Genomic DNA, 9278 nt, shown 5'->3' with positions numbered 1-9278 from the left:
GTTTCCATCCTTGATTTGAATCTGATGGAGCAGGGTATGTCTGTAAGTCTCCTTCTCTGTAATGGGTTGGCTGTCAACTTTGGGTTGAAAAACACAGCACTATCTGTTGTGTTCTGGGTTTTCTGTGAGATTGAATTCACCTGTGTTGGTGCCTTCTGGAGATGAGAATCTCTTTCCAGTTCATAATTAAACACAGGATTGTTTTCAGGCCTCATCTCTGTTCTAGCCATTTTTAATATCCAATTCAGTGATTGCTTTTCTACATACTGGCTTTGTCCTGCAAATCCTTATGAGAGACCTCTTCTGTGGTTTTGATAATTGGAATGTTTGCATTTCTCAATAATCTCAGATTGACTGGGCATGGGATCAAGAACCTGTCCTTATTTACTTTTTACTTTGAAGTCTTTCATTCCAAATGTGAATGTTTTCACCTCAGTTGTAGCTAGAGACATGAACAGACTAGGGGTAAACAAAGTGTTGATGTAGATGAAATTGAAAGAGTATAAATAAAGTAGAAGTGGAATTTAAAGTTGTATTTCTCAGCCTGCTGAGAAATCAGGTCTTACAATCTCAAAGCAGTATCTCCAGATCTTGAAAGCATTTGGCTCTGTGGCGTCCATGTAAGGTAGGATTGCCACTGCAATTTTCCAAATGAGAGAAGGTGGTATGAGAGGAAATCACAAAGAACTGCTGATGGGGGGAGAATGCTGAATATGTATCTTTAGTACCTTTATCTCTAAACTATTAATTTCAAAAGTGGAGCCTCTATGTAAGGTGGAAGAGCGATAAATTGGTAAATAAAGCTATGTCTTGTGCTCTTAATCTTTTTCAGCTAAAACTTTCTACATTTCCTAGTTTTATCCTTTAAGTACTACTTATATTTTTATTTTTTTGCACTGTAATTTTGTTGGCAATTGAGATATCACTAAATAAATGGCAAACTGTGCTTAACAAGAGGGACATGATGGAGGCCGACATTAAAATTCCAGCTATTTCAACCCTTGTAAAAGGGTGCGAAAGGTTTGCTTTAGGTCTTTTGCTGTAAAGTGAAGTATTCTTATGTGACCTTGATGCAGACACTAGGTTGTGTGCATCTGGGTCAGAGCTAGCATATTTGCCCAGGTAGGCTTACTCATAAATCCTGCCTGAATTTATGAAGGCACCAGAGACTGCGCTATTCCAAAAACAGGGTGCCACAAACTTAGTACCGGATGCTCACTCACATGAAAACAATTGTTTAAATGCTGAACAAAAACTCGTAACGAGACCCAACGCTCACCATTTGTGGGCTGACTGAAGCCCCAGCTGCATTTGTGAGTGATTTCCCTGACTTTGATGGCCCAGAGGGCTCTACTCCAGCTGCATGTCTAGGAGTGAAGTGGCTCAGGCTGCTGCAGGACCGAGGAGGAGGAGGAGGAAGAGGCGAACTCAGCTTGGAGCACCAGGGAATGTGGAGGAAGTGACTGTGTGCAGTGGTGGAGGGCGTAATTTCACCCAGGAGGAGTTGGTTGAAGCCCTGCAAGTATGATTTGGCTGAGGGCCATGCAGAAGCTGAGGAATGACCTTAAATAGTAGTCAAACTCGTGGTAGCGTGAGCTGCCTGTGCTGCAGCTGGGGACATCCCTGGTTGCTGACTCACGGCTGCGGGGTGAGATCTGGCCGCGCTCGCTCCGTGTGGGAGACGTGCGCTGCGTTACTCATCACCATTTGGGATGGGATGTTGTAAGGTGTCTGCAGGCACGCAGGAACTTACATGTCCTAATTTCCCTTGCGTCACAGCAGGGTGTCCGTGCTCCCATGGAACAGAGGCTGCAAGCTCCAGCAAATGCCACATTTGCCTCAAATCTGGGTTACTGCTCGTCTCTAATCTGCAGCATGGATGGTGTCTCACCACGCTAACTTGGAAGCTTCGTGGGTATTTGCATTAATAGATAATGGATGTGTAGCAGAGATTCAGATTCATGTTAAAAGCGGTGAAAAAGAAAAGCAAAAACTTCCCGTTTAGAATTGAATTCATTTAAGTGTGTGCTGGGAGGAGGTGGTGGGGCTTGGTAGCAGGAGGCCAGGACTGTCTACGATGGACAGAAGCTGGTGGTGTCCCTGTTCAAACACACCAGAGAAAGAGCAAAATGCTGCACATGAGTGAGGATCACAGAATGGCCTGGGTTGAAAAGGACCACAGTGCTCATCCAGTTCCAACCCCATACTGTGTGCAGGTCGCCAACCAGCAGCCCAGGCTGCCCAGAGCCACATCCAGCCTGACCTTGAATGCCTGCAGGGATGGGGCATCCACAGCCTCCTTGGGCAACCTGTTCCAGTGCCTCACCACCCTCTGCATGAAAAACTTCCTCCTAATATCCAACCTAAACCTCCTCTGTCTTGGTTTAAAACCATTCCCCCTTGTCTTATCACTAGGAGGATGAGGAATGAAGTGTGAGCAGCGGTGTCAGTGAGGAAAGATGGGGGCAGGTCCCTTGAGCCCTTAGAGGACTCATGCTGGAGAAGCAGGATATTTCATAATGGGAACTGTGGGGGACTCCAATGGTGGAGAAACCTAAAATAGACTGAAATCTGCTTCTGAATGCATATATTTGTATGTTTTATTGAATAGGGTAAAGGGTGAAATGAGGATTGTGCAGCAAATCAGTTTAAATGATGCTCTTAGGATCCTGATTCAGTGCAGGTTCCAGGTCTTTCACACCTGGACACATTCATTTAGGATTAACGTGTCAACTTTACTGATTACCAACTAGCATGTTTTACCAAGATACTTTTTGTGCTTTTTTAGCCTCCTAACACCTTACCAAAGGCTGAAGGAGATGTGATACCTCAGAACAGCTGGCTCTGCCCAAGGATTTGGCATCCACTGCTCCTCTTGAAGCCTAGGAGACCCGAGAGAAGTGCTGGAGGTACAACACAGCTGGAAGCTCGGTGAGCACAATTTAAAAACACTAATTTGAGACAGGAATCTAACATTACCTTGGGCTAATCGTTCTGAAATTAATCATCTGAATCCATTACCTGCCTAGGTAATCACCATAGCAATCGCAAAACAAACAATTGCAGTGTTAAAGTTATCAAGGCAGCCTAAGGAAATAAAGACCCGAGTTGGAGTTTTGGAGAGTGTTTAAGATTATGCACATGTGATGTCTTGAAGGAAAAGATGAGCTTATTGCCTGGCTGGGGGTCTTCTGTGCCCAAGCTGTTCAGGTTCCATGCTGTTCAGTGGCTGTTCGGTGGTGTTCAGCCCTTTAGGCTGGTTGAGGAATATCTTTTATTGAAAAAGTCATGCTGCAGCCAGCTGAACTGCATGAAATCATCATTTGGATTGAAGTAAAAAGCAGTAAACATGATTAAATGGATATTAAAAGGAGTCTGAGGGAAGGAAAAGGGCACAGGCACCCATATATCTCATTACAGGGTATCTATTATCAACGAAGTCAGAAAAGCAGCTGTTGGAATTGTGTGCAGAAAGCTCGTAAGTCATGATGTCTTTATATGAAAATGTGCAGTTAGCATCTTGCTGTGATAGTATCAGCAACAGTTTTGAGCTTTAGCCATTCTCTGGAGTTCAAGCTCCATGCAAACCAGCTGAACTCTGTCTGTCCCTGTTGAGGGGGGATTCTAGACACTTAGACTGGCTCTTCTGCTGCAGTGTGGAAGAATCAACAAGTTCATGGTTCAGGAATGCTGCTAAGAAACCACAACAAGGGACTATGAACAATTGCAGATCCAGCTTCCCTATGGAAAAAGGTGGGGGTGACCCACAACAGAACCACTCCAGGATTTGACTCATCTGCCCCAGGAGCTGTAAAAGCAGCACATAATGTTGCTTGTTACAGAGAACATGGAATTTCCAGGTGGCAGCCAGGAAAGGTGTCCAGGAAAGGTCCCTCCAGCCTTCCCTGGTATTTGCAAGCTGTGCTGAGTGATGCACATGTGTGCTGCATTCGGTGCAGGGTGGGCATTGGATATAGTGGCTCCAAGGTGGCACAGTTGTGTCCCACAGGTGTGCAGTTTTGCAAAGAACAGATCTCCAAATTGTCTGTGTTTGGGGAGGTGACAGAAAAACACCAAAGAAACCAAGCTTCCAATGTTTAAAGGAGGCCTGCAGGAAGGATTGGGAATGTCTCTTTATCAAGGAGTATAGCTTAGGACAAAGGGTAACGGCTCTAAACTAAAAGAGAGTAAGTTTAGATTAGATCTCAGGAAAAAATTCTTCACTCAGAGATTGGTGAGGCCCCACACTGCTGCCCAAAGCTGTGGGTGTCCATCCCTGGATGTGCCCAAGGCCTTAGATGGCCCTGGATTCAGCCTGAGCTGGGGGGCTGTCCCTGCCCATGGCTGAAGTTGGGTCTGGATGGGCTTTTTGTCCTTCCGACCCATTCTATGATTCTACAGAAAAAAAATAAAAAAATAAAAAAAAATTCCAGCAGAACTGTTGGATGCCAGTATAACCTATTCTGTGGTGCCTCTTTGACCCTTCTTACAAAGCTGATGGATGGGGCTTTTTGCATATGAGAAGATATAAGCCATAAAAGGCAAGAGTAGAAGTATGTTCCTGGATCTGCAGATCCTAGAAACATCTAGCCCTACTCATTGATTACAATTTTTAACTTATTCCAGGCGTTTTCCAAATTGACCAATGACTTTGTGCAAAGATGAGATGTTTGGTACATGTGTGCAAGTATATCTATAGATTGGAATCATGCTGTGAGCAAGTTTAAAATAAGAAAATACAGATGTTTATGGAAAATGGGAATGCTGTAAGTTCTCCAGTATGTTGTCAGATAAAGGACAGAGCTAACAACATAAGGAACACTAGAAAAAGATTTCAGAAGAAGGTATTTTCTAACAGCCTCCACTTCTTTGATTTTTCTTTTTGTCAGATGTTCCTAATAGTAAATCACAATGTAGCATCAAATGACTGAGAGTTAATGAATGTCATTAGTAATTGTGTCGTGACAAACATGTGTTTTTAAAGCATGATGATTATTAACAGTTGCAGAATGTGTTGTGGAAATAGTCTGTACTGTTTTCAACACACTGGTCTTGTATGTGTCTACAAAGGACAGAATCTTTCATCTACACTGTAGAGAAAATTTGTCACTGGGACCAAATGCTGTCTCTGGCTATAAAATGGTAAAATCTTGTTTTGTGGACTGTTGTGTTTACATCATAGCTTTTCACAAGCTCTGACAGTGTTCTTTTCATACCCACTCTTCAGCCAGCATACCAAACAGCCCTGTATGCATCGCAGCAGCAGCTCTGTATCTGCACAGCTTCTTTGAGGCTGATAACCCTGCTGACTTCCCATCTGTAAAAGAAAACACGCAGGAGGTTGTTGCTCCTGCTAAAGAAGTCATGTTGTCTAGCTTTACAGTTTCACATGGCTATATATCTAGACCCAAGGTCCTAAAAGCCTGACACTGCTGAAGGAGTGCATACTGCACATACTTGATTGCCTGACTCATAAGACTGGTGCCAGGACTTTGGCTTTTCATTTCTATTTATTCACCACGGGAAACCTAAAGTACAAATAGACTGGATGAAAGCCTGGCTCCACTGAAGTCAAGGACAAAATTCTCATTGATTTCTGTAGGCAGAGAACTTCACTTCTGTGCTTTTGGTTGTTCTTTACTGTTTCTGGCTTAGAGTGACATTTGAAAAGGCTCTGTTACCCCTGGTGATGATGAATTCCAACATCATTCCCACATATGTGTGTGCAAGAAGCCTCTCTTTCTATCCCAAAGTGCTTGTAGCTTATGAAGTAAGACAGACTTGAAGAAGAGCTCAGTAAAAAGTTGTTCATGAAATGCACACACAGACTTTGGGTTTAAATCTTCCCTACACCAGGATATGGGGAAAGGAAAACAGGGAGGCATGGCTGACCTGCACATTGGTTAGCTTTAGCAGCACACAGCTCTGGTAAGGAGCCTTCATGTGGTGCTTCTTGTGCCTTCCTCTCCTACATCATGTCCAGACATCTCAGATTTTGGTGGTTCTTTCAGTTGCTACAGCAGCCTCTTGGTGGTGTAAGCTGCCCTGCACTCCTGCTACTGTCATTTATGCTGGGGGTACACTTTTTTGTCACTTCTGTAGAGCAGTGAGAACAATTTTATCAAATTTTTGCTACTGTTAGGGAGCAGGACTTGACTGCTGCCTCATTAACAAGAGCTCACCGCCTTTTTGTCTGCTGTGTCAAGTGCAAATTCCAGTAAATCTTTACTGAAGCACATGCATTTCTGTTAACATACAATTCCAAGGCAAAAAATAATAAAAAATAAAAAAAATTTAAAGCGTTCAGTATCTGAGCTGAGAAATCCACTGGTTTAAAAAAAAAAAATAAAATACCAACAGCTCCCCAGTGCCCAATTAATCATTTGCTTTTAACAACAGGCTCGCAGGCAGACACAAAAGTGGAACAGGAAAGCAGGAGAAAAGAAACGCTCCTTTGTCTCGTGGTTGAACTGGTTGCCCTTGCTGGGACACAAGCAGTTCATCTGGGCAGAGAAACCCACTGGCCCACTTGGCATCCTGCGGCTCTTGGCACACGTTAAACAGGTCGGTAGGTGGTCTGGCACAGAGCTCTGGACGTGCTTTCTCACAAGGGTTCTTGCTTCGCAGGGGGAAAAACAGTTCAACGGAAAGATCTTTTCTGCAGGGTTCATCAATGGCTTCATGGCAGTCAGGGAATGGTGTTCAGTGTGTTGCTGAACGCTAAAAATGCTTTGATTCTCCGAGGTGCTACAGTTCATTTTGTTGGTACAGTCTTATTTGGAAATAAGGAAATTTGTTCTGTCCCAGTGCTTTATGCAGCAGTTTTGGTAGAGGAACTGTGGATATAGAGATCGTGACATTACTGGATGAAATAATCCTGCTGGAGATGTTAGGAAGGCTGACCAAGAGTCACTGTGCTCCTCTCTGCCTGGATATCTGTTTTGGCTCTGAGGACTGTGAAGCATCTCGTTTGCTCACCCCAAATCTTTGAAGGAGCTGATTATGCTGACAGTTAGTCTTACTAATTGTTATTATATCATTGCTGCAGGAATAGATTAATTCTTATGTAAAGTATGCCTGATTTACACTCAGCTCTTAGAAGAACTTTTCGTTTCAAGTAGGGATGTAGGTAGGAAATAAGAGGAAGCCAGTAGAAAATTCAGGATGTGCTGGACAAATTTGAGACGTATTTTCTATCAGTCTGATGCTGTTTCTCAGCCCTTCTTTTTTGCACGGTTTGTTCTTGTAACAGCTGACCATTACCTGAAAGGTAACAATTTTCCTCTATGATCTTTCACTTATGGGCACTGAGGGGACATTGGGCCATGACTGAGGCAGTGGCCATGATACGTTATTGAAGCTGATAGTTACAGCCTCAGCAGTGTCATCAGCTGGATCAGCAAAACTGACCCTACAAGGAAGATGTGAAGTTTTATGTCTTTCACTGGAGTTTAATCTGTCATAATCTTACTCTTATTTCTTCTCAGCGGTTTGAACTGCGACTTTTACTTGTAGTAAAGATGGATTATCTGTGCTGATGACCTCGTGAGTGGAAAACTCCTTCAGCAAATGCAATTGTATTCCATTTAAGAGAATTTTTGCTTTTAAATATGTGAATTCACTTCAATTGCTGCTTGATATAAAGAGCACACCTGCATTTTTTTCTTTTGAAACGCCTTTAAGGCTGAGCTGCAGAGTTACTGCCCTCCCTCTCTTTATTCACCAGCCACTCAATTCTTTTTTATGAACTGACTTCATATGGATTGTTCCTCTCAGTCGTAACGTGGCCCATGGTTACGGCCTTTCTCAGTGCATGAGTTAGGTGAGGTTGTTTTAAACCTTTCCTTTTTTCATTTTTGAGACAAACTGCTTTCCCTATCTCTGCAAACTGAACTGCTCTGTGGAAGAGACTTGTCGTGTTTTCCTGCTGTGCTTTTGAATACAAATGACAGTCACCAGCATCACTTGTGCGGAGGTCAGCTTGAGGAAGGAGAGGTTCTGTGATGTTGAGGATGCCAGTTAATTTGGTTTGCAGGAGGTATAGGGAAAAGAGTGTATTTCAGGTGGGCCCTATTTAGATTTAGGGAAAAATGTTGTTTAGTCCTATTAAAATGATTATACTTCTGGACAAGTGAGGAAACAGGGCTTTAAATACCAAGAGAATGTTATGGGAGAAAGTGTCAAGGACTACAAAGTGGCCTTTTGAAAACTGCTGACGATGCCCAAATGGTGACAACATCCCACTTTCATCTCCTTTAAACATATCTAGGCCTTAGTTTTTCTGTGTTTTGTGTCTTTAGTGAAGGCAATAAGCTGTCTATTTTCTCAAGGAGCACTGAGTCTACACACACTCCTCTCAGAAGCTCTCAGGTGAGTGGGAAGTGCAGGTAAGGGAATGATAAAATATGGTGAGAGCAGCTTTTAATCCAGATACTGCTCTGTCTTCCAAATCAAGAACTAAATGTGCTATGCAACAAGCTGAGGAACATTTGGAATTAGAAACTCTTTTAATAGAAGGGAATGCAGCAATTCAGTTGATGCTCCACTATCCAGAGCAGTTGTCTCCATGAAATCACAACACCCAGACATTGCCACCACTATCTAATTATTGGAGATTTTGACAGCTCCATCAGCAAACAAGTCAAGTCAGACAAATATTTTTAGAAGTTCCCAGCCACATGTACCCATCTTGTTGGTCTGGATTGTCCTCCTGAGCCATAAAATGTTTGCATCTGCTTCCCATTACTGTCCTTCATTGTGAATTCTGTAATGTCAGCAGTGTTTCTGCCCTACTGGTTTTGTACAAGTAGATAACACACTTTCTTCCTTAAGAATTTGTTCTTAAGGAGAAAAAAAGTAGTTCTTTTCCAAACAGTTGTCAAGAACTCCTAAGCCTTCTGGAGCATCGCACAAAAGCAACTTAATCCTGCTCTCTGCAAATGTCGTGTTGCCTTGATCTCTCTTAACAGGAATTTAAATTGTTGCTACAACATGAGCAACAATCACAGCCCGTGTCATTGCCGCGTGCCACAAATCACATGCAGAGAGCTGTCGGGAGTAACAATAACACATCAAGGATGAAGTGGCTTAAGTCCTGTGTGAGAGATAGTGTCATCGTTCCAGATTGCTCATTGGTTTTTTTTCTTTGTGCTTCTGCTGGATGCTTTGAGACTGAATTGGGTCATGGATCTGTAGGGGGGTGGAATTTGCTGTGTAAAGGGAAAAAACAAAGTTTAGTGTAGCTAGGGCTTGGTGCTTTCATAAGGATTTACTGAAAG

At 43.0% G+C, this 9278-nt stretch overlaps 1 protein-coding gene across 1 annotated transcript in view; it reads left to right on the top strand.

The window, feature by feature from the left end:
- The first annotated feature begins 6418 nt into the window (after window positions 1-6418).
- The window catches only part of TNC (tenascin C), a 90014-nt gene continuing 87154 nt past the window's right edge, over window positions 6419-9278 (top strand). The window contains exon 1 of the mRNA XM_085239151.1: window positions 6419-6564. The gene's annotated coding sequence lies outside the window, so the exon portion shown is untranslated. The remainder of the gene's footprint in view (window positions 6565-9278) is intronic.

Source organism: Meleagris gallopavo, chromosome 19 (assembly GCF_905368555.1).
Source record: "Meleagris gallopavo chromosome 19, MGAL_WU_HG_1.1, whole genome shotgun sequence".
Taxonomy (NCBI): domain Eukaryota; kingdom Metazoa; phylum Chordata; class Aves; order Galliformes; family Phasianidae; genus Meleagris; species Meleagris gallopavo.
The sequence above is the reverse complement of the archived record's forward strand: the minus strand, read 5'-3'. Positions and strand labels throughout refer to the sequence as shown.